Genomic DNA, 12962 nt, shown 5'->3' on the forward strand with positions numbered 1-12962 from the left:
TGAAAACAATGTTGCTGGGCTACCTTTTTCATGAAAAACATTTCTTAGCTGATGTCAGTCAGTGAGGCCTGGCTCCTCTGATCCACTCAATCCAACACTGGATGATCTGTAACCCTTTTACTCTCAAGGATTCACTGGAAATGAAAACAGCACTTTGAAGGTTGCAAAGCTGCATTTCAAAAAGGCATTTTCGGTTTTTAGCCCCATTTTGTGGCCTTGCTTTATGTTAAATGTAACAGCACCCACTGGCATGCTCCTGCAGTGAGAATTCTGTTTTCACTCCCATTTTGACTGTGTGTGGCAGGGTGTGCAGCCTTTTGTGATTGTGACCCACACGCAGTTTTGCAGATTTTTGCATGCACAGGGGTTAGCACATCCATTTTTGGCTGTTTCTATACGACAAAAAACAGCTTCAAATTCTACAAATAACCTTTCAAGTCCTCTGCTTGTTGTTGTAAAATTCAATTCTTTTTCACAAAACAATAAACAGCATGAAATCATGCATTAGCTCGATATCACAGGTTGTGGTCATTCCCCTTGCAATCTTAGAGAGGCGACTTTACCTAATATACCTGTACCCACAGTTACTCTGCCGTGTAACTGTACCCCTATATCTTCACAGGAACCTAGAGCAACAATCCTGAGTTTGAATCCTCCCACCTCTTGCCCAGTAGATCCCAGATAGCCTGGCATTATTAAAGACTGTGTAAAAGCTTTGAGCAGGACTATCACAGCTTTTATAAATACTTCTTTCAATGACTCAGCTACTCTAAATGATCTTAAATCATCATGGATCAGTGCTCTAATTATTGCTACATAAGCATTGTCCCTTTTCTGTTAAAAATAATAGATAACACTGCTATTGCCCAACTCCCAACAGAGGTGTTGCCAGGTGAGAGCTCAGGGGGTTGGGGGGTAGGGGAGGCTAGAGCCCGGATATTTTAGTCATAGCCCTGGATAGAAGCTCAGGGGCTAAAACCAAAAGGCAAACTAGCCATGGGCCATGACAGTTCCGACATTAGTGTAGCCCCAGATCTTTTCCAGACCTAGCAACACCCTTGACTCCAAATATTTGTTAAGGACCACCACTTATTCATGTTAAAGAGTTTTCTCTGTTAGATGTCAAAGAATATCTCAAATTATCAATGGAGGAGACACAAGCCTTCTTATGCTTTTCGATTTATCTGAGGCATTTGACAAACTGGACCACTACATTTTCTATAAATGTATTGGCAAGGGGGCTTGACTGTAAAAAAAACCACTTCTTGGTTCACATCTTTTCTTGCCAATTGCACATAAACAGTCAGAAATGGGAATTTTGGAGCCCCTACCAAGTCTTGTGTCTACATTTTGCTGGTTAACATCTATATAAACCCCTTCTGATAGATCTGGGTGAGTTTTAAAATGTATGCAGCTGATACATGTCTATTTAAATAATCTTATTGAGTCTCTTAGAGCCCATCTTGCACAAGGTGAAAGATCTATGGTGAATAATTGTCTCGGGCTCCACTGTGCAGACTTTAAAAAACGCTTCAAATGCGTATCCAGTGATCTCTGTGTTGTAGGATCTCAAAATAAAATTCAGCTAAAGGTCAAAATGGTGGGAATCATCCTTGGTTCCATGCTCCCTGTGCATATTCTGGCCACCAGTTCTATTCTTGGTCCAGTAATTACAATCTGATAGTATTAATACAGCTAAGACCTTTACTTTTAGAAACACACTGTGCCATTATTTCCAGATGAACTGCATGTTCTAAGCTTGATTGTGGTCATGAGCACTATGCAAGGTTCCCCTAATACATGTTTCATCCTCTTGAAGTTTTACAGACTACTGCAGCATGTTTAGTTACCAACACCCCTAGAAATATAACCCTAGTCCTCAAGAAATTGAACTGGTTGTCTACTAAGTTTAAAATCCTTGTGATTCTCATCACACATAAACCTCTCTTTGGGGAATGCACTTCTTATTTTAAAGCTTGCATCAAATGGCATACTATTTCCCACACCCATAGAGCCAACACAGACACACAGTTTATAGCCCTTGCTTTAAAATAACAAGATGTTCTGGTTTATCTTGGGTGGTTATAGCTGCAAAATACTTGCGTGCCATACTGGAGATTGTTCTCTGAATGAATGAGTCCTAACAGACTTATATATGTATTATTGGAAAGTAGTAGATGTTTCCCAAGTATGTATCCACTTCATGAATTATTTTATTTGTATACAAGCTAATTCCCACACATTCCCAAATCACTCTAGAATTGATTACCTGTTGATAAATATGACACTTAAAATGAGGTTAGAAGGGATGATCACGAACACAGCAGGTTTGGATAACTACTCAGATTAGGAAGCAAAACTCCAGGTCCATATGATGATATCTTGCATATCCCCTTCACTGGTACCCTAACCCAAGCCGAATTATGGATGAACTTCCATTGGAGATGGATCCACTGAATGAAGATTATTGGGATATCTTTAAAGTGCAGATAAGGGAGATACTATTGGGCAAATCGTCCATGATGAAACGGCTAAGGAATTTTGAGTTTGAAAATGTATGAAAACAGCTTCACTGAATAGAATGTGCATAAGTCAAATACTTGCAACAGACATCTACAGAAGTAGCCTAAAATCATGGGGACACATCTTTACTTTAGCAACATGTAGGGTGCTTTCTGAGTTTTAAAGGTACATTGGTATAGAAAGACCAAAATGCAGTTAAATTATAGCTCTACTAATGCCTCATGGCTAGAATTGAAAGACATTCATTTAGCATACAAAGGAAAATGTAATACTTTATAAAGGGAAACTCAAACAACACAATCCAAAGACGTTTACATTTTCCTTTATACACTTGTGGATGTGAACACCAAGAATAAATGTTCCATGTGTTAATATCCCTGCAAAAATATCATCATATAAAAATATCGCCATATTTCTGCGGTGATATTAAGGCATGGAACCTGCGGGGGACACCCCTGTAAGCCCTGCATTACTTTTAAAGGAGAGAGGGACACCCCTCCAACCTCTGCTCCCAAAAACACCAACAATTATCCCCCCGAAAAATATCGCCTATTCCAGATGACCATATATACGGCAATATTTTTGGTGGGGATAAAATGTAGTGATCCCAGAATAAAGCAAAACACCTTGACGCATTAAACCTTCCCAAAATGCATCAAGTACAAAGGAAATTCCAACACACAGTTTGCATCATGAAGGAAGGACACTCAAACCCTTCCTTTAATTAACACGGAACAATGGACCAGTCTAAATGGATGTATGGGAAGATTTTACGTGCCTTTTGCATCTCATCACCTTTCATCATTATCAGCACCAGCTTAATCACACAATTACCTTTACATTTGTCAATTGCCTTCCTTTGTTTAGATAGCCACATTTCAACAAGTTCCCATCTAGTAGACAAAGAAATACCACCATTTTTGCTGCTGAACAATGATCAATGTGCCTCAATTCACTGTCAACAAATAATTCATATTACTAGAAAAATAATGCATGTTAAAAAGTTTCACACATTAACAAGGGCCTGACTCCCACTCTAATTTTAGGCACAGCCGAGCACCTTGCATCATTGACTGGGAAATCCGACCCAGGAGGATGGGAAAAGGGATTTAGCAAAACATCTCTAGATGGTGTAACAGAGTGCACCAAGTTGGATACAAGACAAGAACCAGTGTGATTGTGCAAACAGTCTAATGAATGTATTATACAGGGAGTAAAGTAGTATAGGTCCATTTAAGACAATTACTTATTGTAATGGGGGTCTAAATAGAAAAGGAACAAGGTAGATTTATGCAGTTTGGGTCCAATTCTTCAATCCCTTTGAAAGCATGCGGGAAGGATGTGGGATTAATGATCACTAGAGTCAGAGTATTTTAAAGAAAGATAAAAGGTTTTATAGCATTTCTAACAAAGTTACAATTAGTGCCCTTCTCCTGGTCCCAAGTAGATTCATGAGGTTCCCAAACCCTTGTGGATAGCGCATGTCGGCTTCAGCCTTTGCAGTTAGCATATCTTGGGCTGGGTGATGACCTGAAGAAGCCCTACAGGAGATGGAAGTCATGCACCCTTGTCTGTATGGATTAAGGACTCAGAGGAGGACTTAAGGAGGTCCTTATCTGGGGGTTAGCTCTCTGCACTGTGTGTCGATTCATAAGGTTTTGTCAGGAGGAGCCCTTTTCCATGAGGCGACAGAGGTACACACTCTACTCAAATGGTTTCCTAGGGGTGGTTTAATGCAGCAGGACCTCATGGGGAGAAACTCCCCCTCTGGGGACAAGGACAATCGCCTGGGGTACAGCCGATTGAATGTTGTCACACCCCAAAATTCCCTAGCCCTCCCAATGTTCAGTACCACTACATTGACAACAAACCTATGTATTGTTGTAACATTGGAGTTGAAGTCAAAATAACTAGTATGAAGAAGAACATATGCAATGGTTTTATAACACGGCACATTCCAGCCAGGGACTCCTTCCACTGACAATGAATGAGGCGCACAATAAAAACACTTTTTATCTTTAATCACAAACTGGATCTTTATTTGAGTAGGCCCCCAATCCCTCTTGCACCCACCTTAACAAACACCCCATGTCGCAATGGACCAGGAACCAGGCTGGTTTGTAACAATATGATATATATTAATTGTATGGTCAAATGAAAAATCAAGCAAAATCAAACAATTGGGCAGCAAACACCAATGTGGTGGCAATACAAATGCAAAAATCCCCATCATTCAGTTAAAGCAAATTCCTAAGACAATAGAGACAAACCTTTAATAGCAAGCAAAAGAGAAATAACTTTTTAAAAACAACAGATGGTATTCGGGTAAAGCACTCCCCCTGCAACTCTCACCCCAAACCTCTGCTGACTAAATTCTTTTTGGATGGAAAGCAGTGGCAAGGAGTCAGCATAAAGAGGGAAAAATCGGATTTAGGATTCAGCCCACCCAAGATGGGAGGCCAGAATAGAAAATTAAAACATTATTTATGGGCAAAATTGCATGATCGGATTTCACCTGTTACTCGCAGAGCAGTTTGCAACCGTGGTGGGATGGCTAGGACAGAGACTTGTGTTGCTACACTTGAAAGATAAGGAAGCTTAGAGACTACTAAGCAGGGCACCAAGCCAACATGCGCATAAGGTAAGAAAATTGATTTTTGACAAGTAAAACAAATGCAAAAGGAACCACATGCGGCAGAATGGAAATTCGTTTCTACACTGGAACAGAAAGGGCTTGGCTGTCAAAATCAAAAATCGGTATTTAGGACAAGGAACAGAGGCACATAACAGATGGGATTCTGGTAGAAAGGGGTTACTCTTAATGGGACTACAGTTTGGGTTTTTCTAGGGACAAATGCACAGTAGGAATTCGGAAATTGGTAGGAAAGCACACAATACACAGGCAAACTTGTTTTTTCTACACAGAGACTAATTTTATTTAGGCTATATTTTAATGACTATAATTATTTAGAGAAAGACACTGAATGCAAGGGGGTTTATTTCGAATTCTAACCAGCTTGCACTGTGAATTTCCTTATAGGGGAATTAGTTAATTTTCTTCAAAATGGTACTATGGACTTACACAGATAACTGAAAGAATGATAAAAGGAATACACGAACATGCACAAGCTAATTCAGATTCTGCTATGGAAAGGTGAATGGATTATACTGGCAATTTGGGATTTGAATGGGATTTGAATGGGGTGCAATGGTCAAAAGAGCGCGATATGCAGTTTTGGGAACTGGGGTTATGTGCTACTTACAAGGTAAGCTTGAGTTTGGGATTATGGAAAGCCAGAGGGGTCTCTGGACAGCTACGACAAGGGATCTGGTCACTGGTACAGCAGGGCCAAGGGATCTGGTCACTGGGCTCTCTAGTATGGGATCAGATGCCTCCTCTCCTTTCTCCCTTGATTCTTGACAAATGGATGTATCTGCCTGGATGGATGTATCTGGTTTCCTGGATCTTGAATGGATTTTGATTCTTCAGTGAGTGAGTAAGTCTTGAAAGTCAGAGAGTCTTGAGAGTTGAAAAGTCCCTTGTGTTTCTCTCTCCCCCCCTTATATAGCCAAAAATACATAATCTATTTCACAATCTGGGGGAAGTACTCTGGACTTACTCATACCCTGTGATAAACAGCCTACCAGTGTTATCCTCTCCCCCTGGGCTGATTGGTTTCAGGGGAAATTATATCATTTATGTGTTTGCATTTGAAGTCTCTCTTTGTCTCTCCAGTCTACTTTTTTCCAAAAATGAGTTATATATCAAAACTTCAAACTTATACTAACCACCGCAATAAGAATTAGGTAGGTGGATTCAATAGGCCACAGGGAATTGGACAATCCAATCGCTGAATCTGTGCAAGGTTGCATCGCCCTTTGGCACATTTTCACTGTTTTTATGAAGTGCATAATATTTCAAATTTGGCCAATGACTACACATATTCCCAATTACATTTTTTGATTTTTCCACTTAGTATCATATCTGACCCATTTACAATTCAACCCGAAATGCATCGTTCATGGCCATTTCAGTTCACCAGGTGCTAGAAATATGTACTTGGTCTCTTTAGATTCACCTAACAATCCCATGAAAAGCTAGCATAATACATATTTACTACATATTCAGGGTGCTGGGAAAAATATCTTCAAATACAGGAATTCTTTAATGTCAATGGGGTGGATTTGTCACAAGTGTGGGTGGTGCTGAAGGTCCCCACAGCAAACTGTCCCTGCCAGGCTCGACTTACAACAAAGGACTTTTATGATACCCTTTGAAGTTTGACAGTTTCTCCATCAGAATGGATGCTGGAGCAAATCACACATCTTAGTCATGCACCAGCCAAAGGTCACCCACTGTATCTTCTTCCAGAGCTGCCTGCTAGTCTAGCAGGGCAGTGAATTATCACACTCTTGGCCATTTCACTTATGGATGCAACTTTTCCGTGGGAGGCAAAGTCTACCATTGAGTTCTGTGCCTGGGCCAAAAAAAACTGTTTTACTGGTTTCTGAGTCTTTCCCAATGCAACCAAATCTTATGGGGACACATATAATGTACATTATGTAGCCAGACCCCCCCACATATTCAATGATATCTCTGTGCAAGCAAAAAGCTGTCATTTGAGATCTGACTTTTAAACAGCATTTTCCTTATTTTCAAAAGAGCAGATTCACACGTGTGTTCATTTCCTTTCATTTCAAGTTTACAAATGTGGTTTCTGCAATGCACAGCAGTTTGACTTTCAATTAGTCTTCTGGAGGGTTTTGCATATACTGTTGGTTTCTGGACACAAAAGTATGCTGCACAGGATTTCTTTCATATTGACATGGAATGAAAAATAAAACCTAAGCTGTTTCTTTCATGTGCAGTGTTTTTGAGTTCTGCGGTTTTCATATGAGGGAGAACAAAGCCGTGTCAGTTGCAATGTGAAATCCTTGTCCCTCATGTGAATGAACAGTAAGACAAGGTTGTTGTTCGAATGTATTGGTTAACTTTTCTTGGCATTCAGATCGGATAAAGTAAACGCAGGCCATTTTGAATGCAGTCATGACTTCTTTTTATTCAGATGAAAGAAAACTACACGCAGAGCCATGCTGAATGCAGGTCATGACTTTCCATTATTCAGATGAAAGGAAAGTACATTCAGAGCCATTCCTGATGAAAGGTTCAACTTCTGATCATTCACCATGGAATAAAATAAATTGCAAAGCAGTTCTTTGGGTTGCAGCGTTGCATGCTTGCCACCCATGTGCCAGGGGAGCAGAAAAGCACAGGCGTTTTTGTGGCATCATTTCAATGTGGTCTTTGTTTTGAAGGGGGTTTCTTCTTAGGGCCTTTAATGCACCCCACAGATCCCCCACACCCACTACTCTTCCATGACTTTTTGTTGGGAAAGAGTAGGGCAGAGTGGGGTTTGTTCTACGGAATTCTCATTCATCAGGGAGTTGCACTCCAGGATCCCCTGCCGTCTTCAAGTTGGAGGGTATGGGGTGGCACCCTCTTTCCTTCCTTCCTTCCTTCCCTTCCAGGTCACCAGGTTGATATTCAGCAGGCTAGGAGGTAATGATGTTTATTATCTAATAAAAGATAGATAAAAACAAGTTTTTGTATTTTTCAATTACATTATTCCCAGAAAATTTACAACAGTGGAACAATGATTATGCTGGCTACCAAAGCCATGTACAGCACTCTGCTGCTCTCGAACAAAGTCTGTGCATTAAACAATAAGAGAAATTTAAAACAATGAACAACACCAGCATTCTATCATGCAAATCCATTCTTATAATCTGCATCCTAAATCTTGAAGGATGACCCATCCTCTCACTCAACATAAACCCCATGAACTTTCCATCCCTATCACAACTGCATTTTGCTTTACACTACCTCACTCATCTATTCCTCAATGAGTGAATAGCTTCCTATTTACAACTCTGATTCTCTTCTATGTAATGTTACAATTGCCTTCATCTGCATTACCACCCGATCATCTTGAAGCCACATGTTTCTTGTACATACATTTGTAAGGTACCTAACTCCAGAACTTCCCACCCTTAAGTGTTTCAGTTAGAGATATATGCCCACCTTAACACCTTAAAAAATGCACATATTTCTGGTTTACACACATGCCATGTCACATGTGCAACATGCTTACCCAAATAATGTCTGAAACAATGTAGATTGTGTATGATTGTGGATTTCTTATGCTGACGATGTGCCAAAGCTCCATCCACTTCCTAAATCTCAGCGAAAACTCCTTAGTTCACCACTTCATAATCCAGGGAAAAATGCCAACCATCATCATGGAAAACTATTGTTGTTAAGATGGACCTCTAAACTCTGACCTGGTGGGCAGAAGGTTAGGAGGCCACCCTAGTTTAGAGGAACAGGGGAACCTTCTGGACAAGCCAGACCAATCACAGTAGCTTGGCAGGTGGTCAAGACTAAGTCTCAGGAGGGGTGAGAGTGTTCCGAAGCCCACAATGAGCACACACAGCAAAGCCCGACAGAATAGGCTTAGACAAGTGTATATAAAAAATACATCACATTTATTATAGGCCTTAATAATTAAACAAGCATAAACCACAGTAATATAAAACAGTTACCACACACGCCTTTCACAATTTAACATATATACAGTTAAGTTATGCATAATGCAGTAAAGGGGAAAACACAGCCACGACCTGCAACAGAAGGGTAGGATAACACAAATATAGCATTAGGCAGTTCTTCAGAATCAATCCCTAACTTAAGCAATCCAGCCCTACAAAGTGGGGAGCCTTATGCTCAAAAGTACAGTAGTGCATTAAAAATGTGCGGTTGTGCGTAATGAGAGAAAGCGGGTCCTCTTCAGGGATCTGTAGCAGTTTAGGAAGGGGCTTGGTGATGAAAACCTATTTCCACCTAGTGAAAGAGGGTCTACCCTTGCAGGCAGAGTGACTTTCAAGTTTCGGGAATAGACAGGGAGTGCAGTCTAGCCCAGCTAAGGTGAGTATCTTTTTAGGGATTCTTGTGCGTAAAGAACAATGGCTGTGCAGGGGGCCACTGGTAAGTGATGAAAGTACTCACTGATGCTCGATGCAATCTGGGCCAAACTTTGCCAGTCTAGGCCAGGTCGCTTGTAGGTTCAACCCCTGCAGTTACACGTCAATATGGTTAATTGAAAACAAGTAAACATACTATAAAAGTAAACTGCTTTCACCAGTTTGTCTTAAGCACACTTGTACGATCAGCAAAAAATCCTTACACGGTGTCTAGGGCCATGAAACAAAAGGACCCCTATGCGTGGTACTGTAAGGTACTTGGCACGTAGATAAAAAGTTACCAAGAAGTGGCAACATAGTCAGAGACTAAGGGAAACATAATTTCCCCAGTACTGACAGTCTGAGGATGTGTCCGTTTCCCCATATCAGATGAGCAAAAGCCAAGAGGAGTGCAGCTGAAGGCTGAGCTCCACTGGAAAAAGTCAGATTAGGTTAGCCAAACTAAAGCAAAACGTTTGGGGGGCGTCCATAAATGGAGGTAACATTGCAGCTAAGGGAAATCTTTCCTAACACCTGGGCAAGATTTAGCTTTTACATTGGGCCTCATTACGACCCAGGCGGTAAGGGGTTAACGGCAGCGTTAACAGCGCCGACCCTTACCGCCTGAGTACGAGGTCCCTTAGCGCCATGGCGCTTTTAACACCTGCTTTTAGCAGGTGTTAAAATCCATGGCGCTAAGGGACCATGGAGTTAATTACGCCACCGTAATTTACGGTGGCGTAATTAACGCCTTCCCCACTCCCATTATGCCCTATGGGGCAAAAATGGGAATGGGGAAGGGTAAATGGGGATTGGGGACTTACCGCCCCGCCAAGGTCGGAATGGGGCAGTAAGTCCGCCAACCACCATGGCGTAAACGTAGTTTACGCCATGGTGGTAAAGTCACGGCCCAGGCGGTAACTTACCGCCTGGGTCGTAATGAGGCCCATTGTCTGCTATTTAATTCTAATGTTATCAGAAACCCAGTGCTGTATGTCCACACGTGCCGCAATCATAGAGCAGGGCTATGCATGACACACATGCGTACACGCATGTACACATGTAGAGACACACACACACACTCCTCCATCCTATTTTAGGTGAGTAGTGCACCCTGCTTCCACGCTTCTCAAGGCATGCATTCTACATTCATAGTGGCTGTTATCTCAAATGACAATAATATTTATGTAGGGATTTTTGTAATATACAAATTTAACACATGTAACATTCATACAGAACAATCAATCTATAATCATGAAAAAATTACATCACACAACTTGAAAAGAATAAAACAATATGAGTACCAGGGGAGGGCGCAATCAGAATGAGAGAACCATTGTGATTGGCCATCGCCGAGGCATTACCCAGCCTGGAATCCCTCAGCTGGGATTCCATTGCCATTGTTCCCGGCAGGGGGCGTGGCAGCCCCTCAGCCAATGAGGAGGCTCGAAGCGGGGCAATCCCCGCTCTGAGCCTCCACAGCTGAGAAGCTGCCTTCGCTCCCTGCCGGGGACTCGGGTACGTGTTTTTTTTTCCTTTTTTTTGTTTATCCTCCTCCCTCCGCCCTGCCCCATCCCCACCCCACTTAACTTTAGCCTGATTTGTCACTGGTGGGGGATGATAGCAGCCTCCAGCCATGTGGAGGCTTGGAGCTGGGCCATCCCTGCTCCAAGTCTCCACACGGCTGAAGGCTTCCATTTTCCCCCACCGGGGACCCAGTATTTTTCTTTTTTTTTTTCCTCTCTTCCTCCTCCCTCCCAACCCCACTTACCTTCTTGTCTTTTTTTTTTGGGAGTGGACGCGCTGGGAAGAGAAGTGTTCCCAGTGCATCCACTCCCGATGGCCACCATGGAAAGGGAAAATGGTTTCCGTTTTCCCTTTCCCGTTGGGCATTTTCTTGGTCTTTTTTTTTTTGTCCCTAAATGTTTCGGGACAGAATAAAAATGCTTTTAGTGCCCCGGTCATGCAGAATATCTCTCTACATACGTGTCAGTCACTGGTGCTCCTGGGGGTTGTCCGAATAATGAGTGACTTTGTATGTTCTTGACTCTTCGGGCCGTCATGTTCATGTGGATGGGGGGCTCATTTCTGGGTCCCTCTATTCAGTCCCCCCTCTGGTCGACATGTTGACCAATCCTCTATACTTTGTCACTCTTGCTCTTGGTAGCCATATATTCGTTACTTCTCCAAGATGTCCATAGTAATTTGCATGATCATCGAAAGTCCAGGTCATATAGCTACAGCCTCCCTCTGGGTTGCACCACACCCATTTCCCCTTATACCTGTTGTTAATGAATTGTCAAATGCTATCATCTTAGTCAGTAACAGTGGACATTCCTTTATCCTTTATTTATTATTTATTTATTCACATTTTTTAAGTGCACAGTGGCCCAGAGGCATCGTGGCGCTAGTTACAGAGCATATTTCTTAGTTACAGATCAATTTTCTTATTTACAATACATTTTGCTTTACATTTGCCTTAAATGCAGGTGCATTGACATATGCATTATTTACAATACAGAGAGGGGAGAGAGATAGGGGTTCGGTGAAGAGGGTAGTTTTTAGCTTTTTCCGGAAAGCATGGAGGGAGTTTTCGGCTCTGATGTCGGCAGGTAGGGAGTTCCATAGCTTGGAGGCTATGTGGGGGAATCCTTACCCTCCAGCTCTAGCTTTGTTCATGTGGGAGGTGAGTATTTTGTTGGCGTAGCAGGCCCTGACTGGTCGTGTGGAGGTGGATTTCAGTATAGCTTCAGATAAATAGGAAGGTGCTGTAAGGGAGAGGCATTTGTGAGTGAGAGTGTGGATTTTGAATGTGATGCGTTCTTTAACTGGGAGCCAGTGTGCTTTCAGTCTGCCATGGGTGATGTGGTCTCTTTTTGCAATGCTGAGTGCTGCTCTTAGTGCGTTGTTCTGTGTGATTTGGAGTCGGTTGATGTTCTTTGCTGAGGTGCCTGCTAGGAGGGCTTTACAGTAGTCAAGTTTGGCGCCAATGGTTGCTCTAGCTATAGATAGACAATTGGGTTTGGAGAGGTATGGCTTGATTGCATTTATAAGTTTGGTTGTGTATGCTCATGTGGAGGAGATGGCGCTAACCCGTTTAGTCATGGATAGGGTGGAGTCTAAGTGAACTCCTAAGGTCTTCACAGAGGTGGACACAGGGATGGTGGTTTTGTCAATAGTGAAGTTAGAGTATAATTTGTCGAGTTTGGCGAGAGTGGCTTTTTGAAATAGTATGAGGATTTCAGTCTTGTCCCCATTGAAGCAGGGGCTGTTAGCTGCCATCCATGCCTGAATGGTGGAGTAAATTGTGTCAAGTGCTTCAGCATCTTTGTGGTATACTCCAGAGAGTGGAAAGAGTACCTGGGTATCGTCAGCATAGTTGGTGTATGCGATACCGAGGGCATCAAGAAGAGGGGCTT

This window comes from Ambystoma mexicanum, chromosome 4p, assembly GCF_040938575.1.
Source record: "Ambystoma mexicanum isolate Mex_15411 chromosome 4p, UKY_AmexF1_1, whole genome shotgun sequence".
NCBI lineage: Eukaryota > Metazoa > Chordata > Amphibia > Caudata > Ambystomatidae > Ambystoma > Ambystoma mexicanum.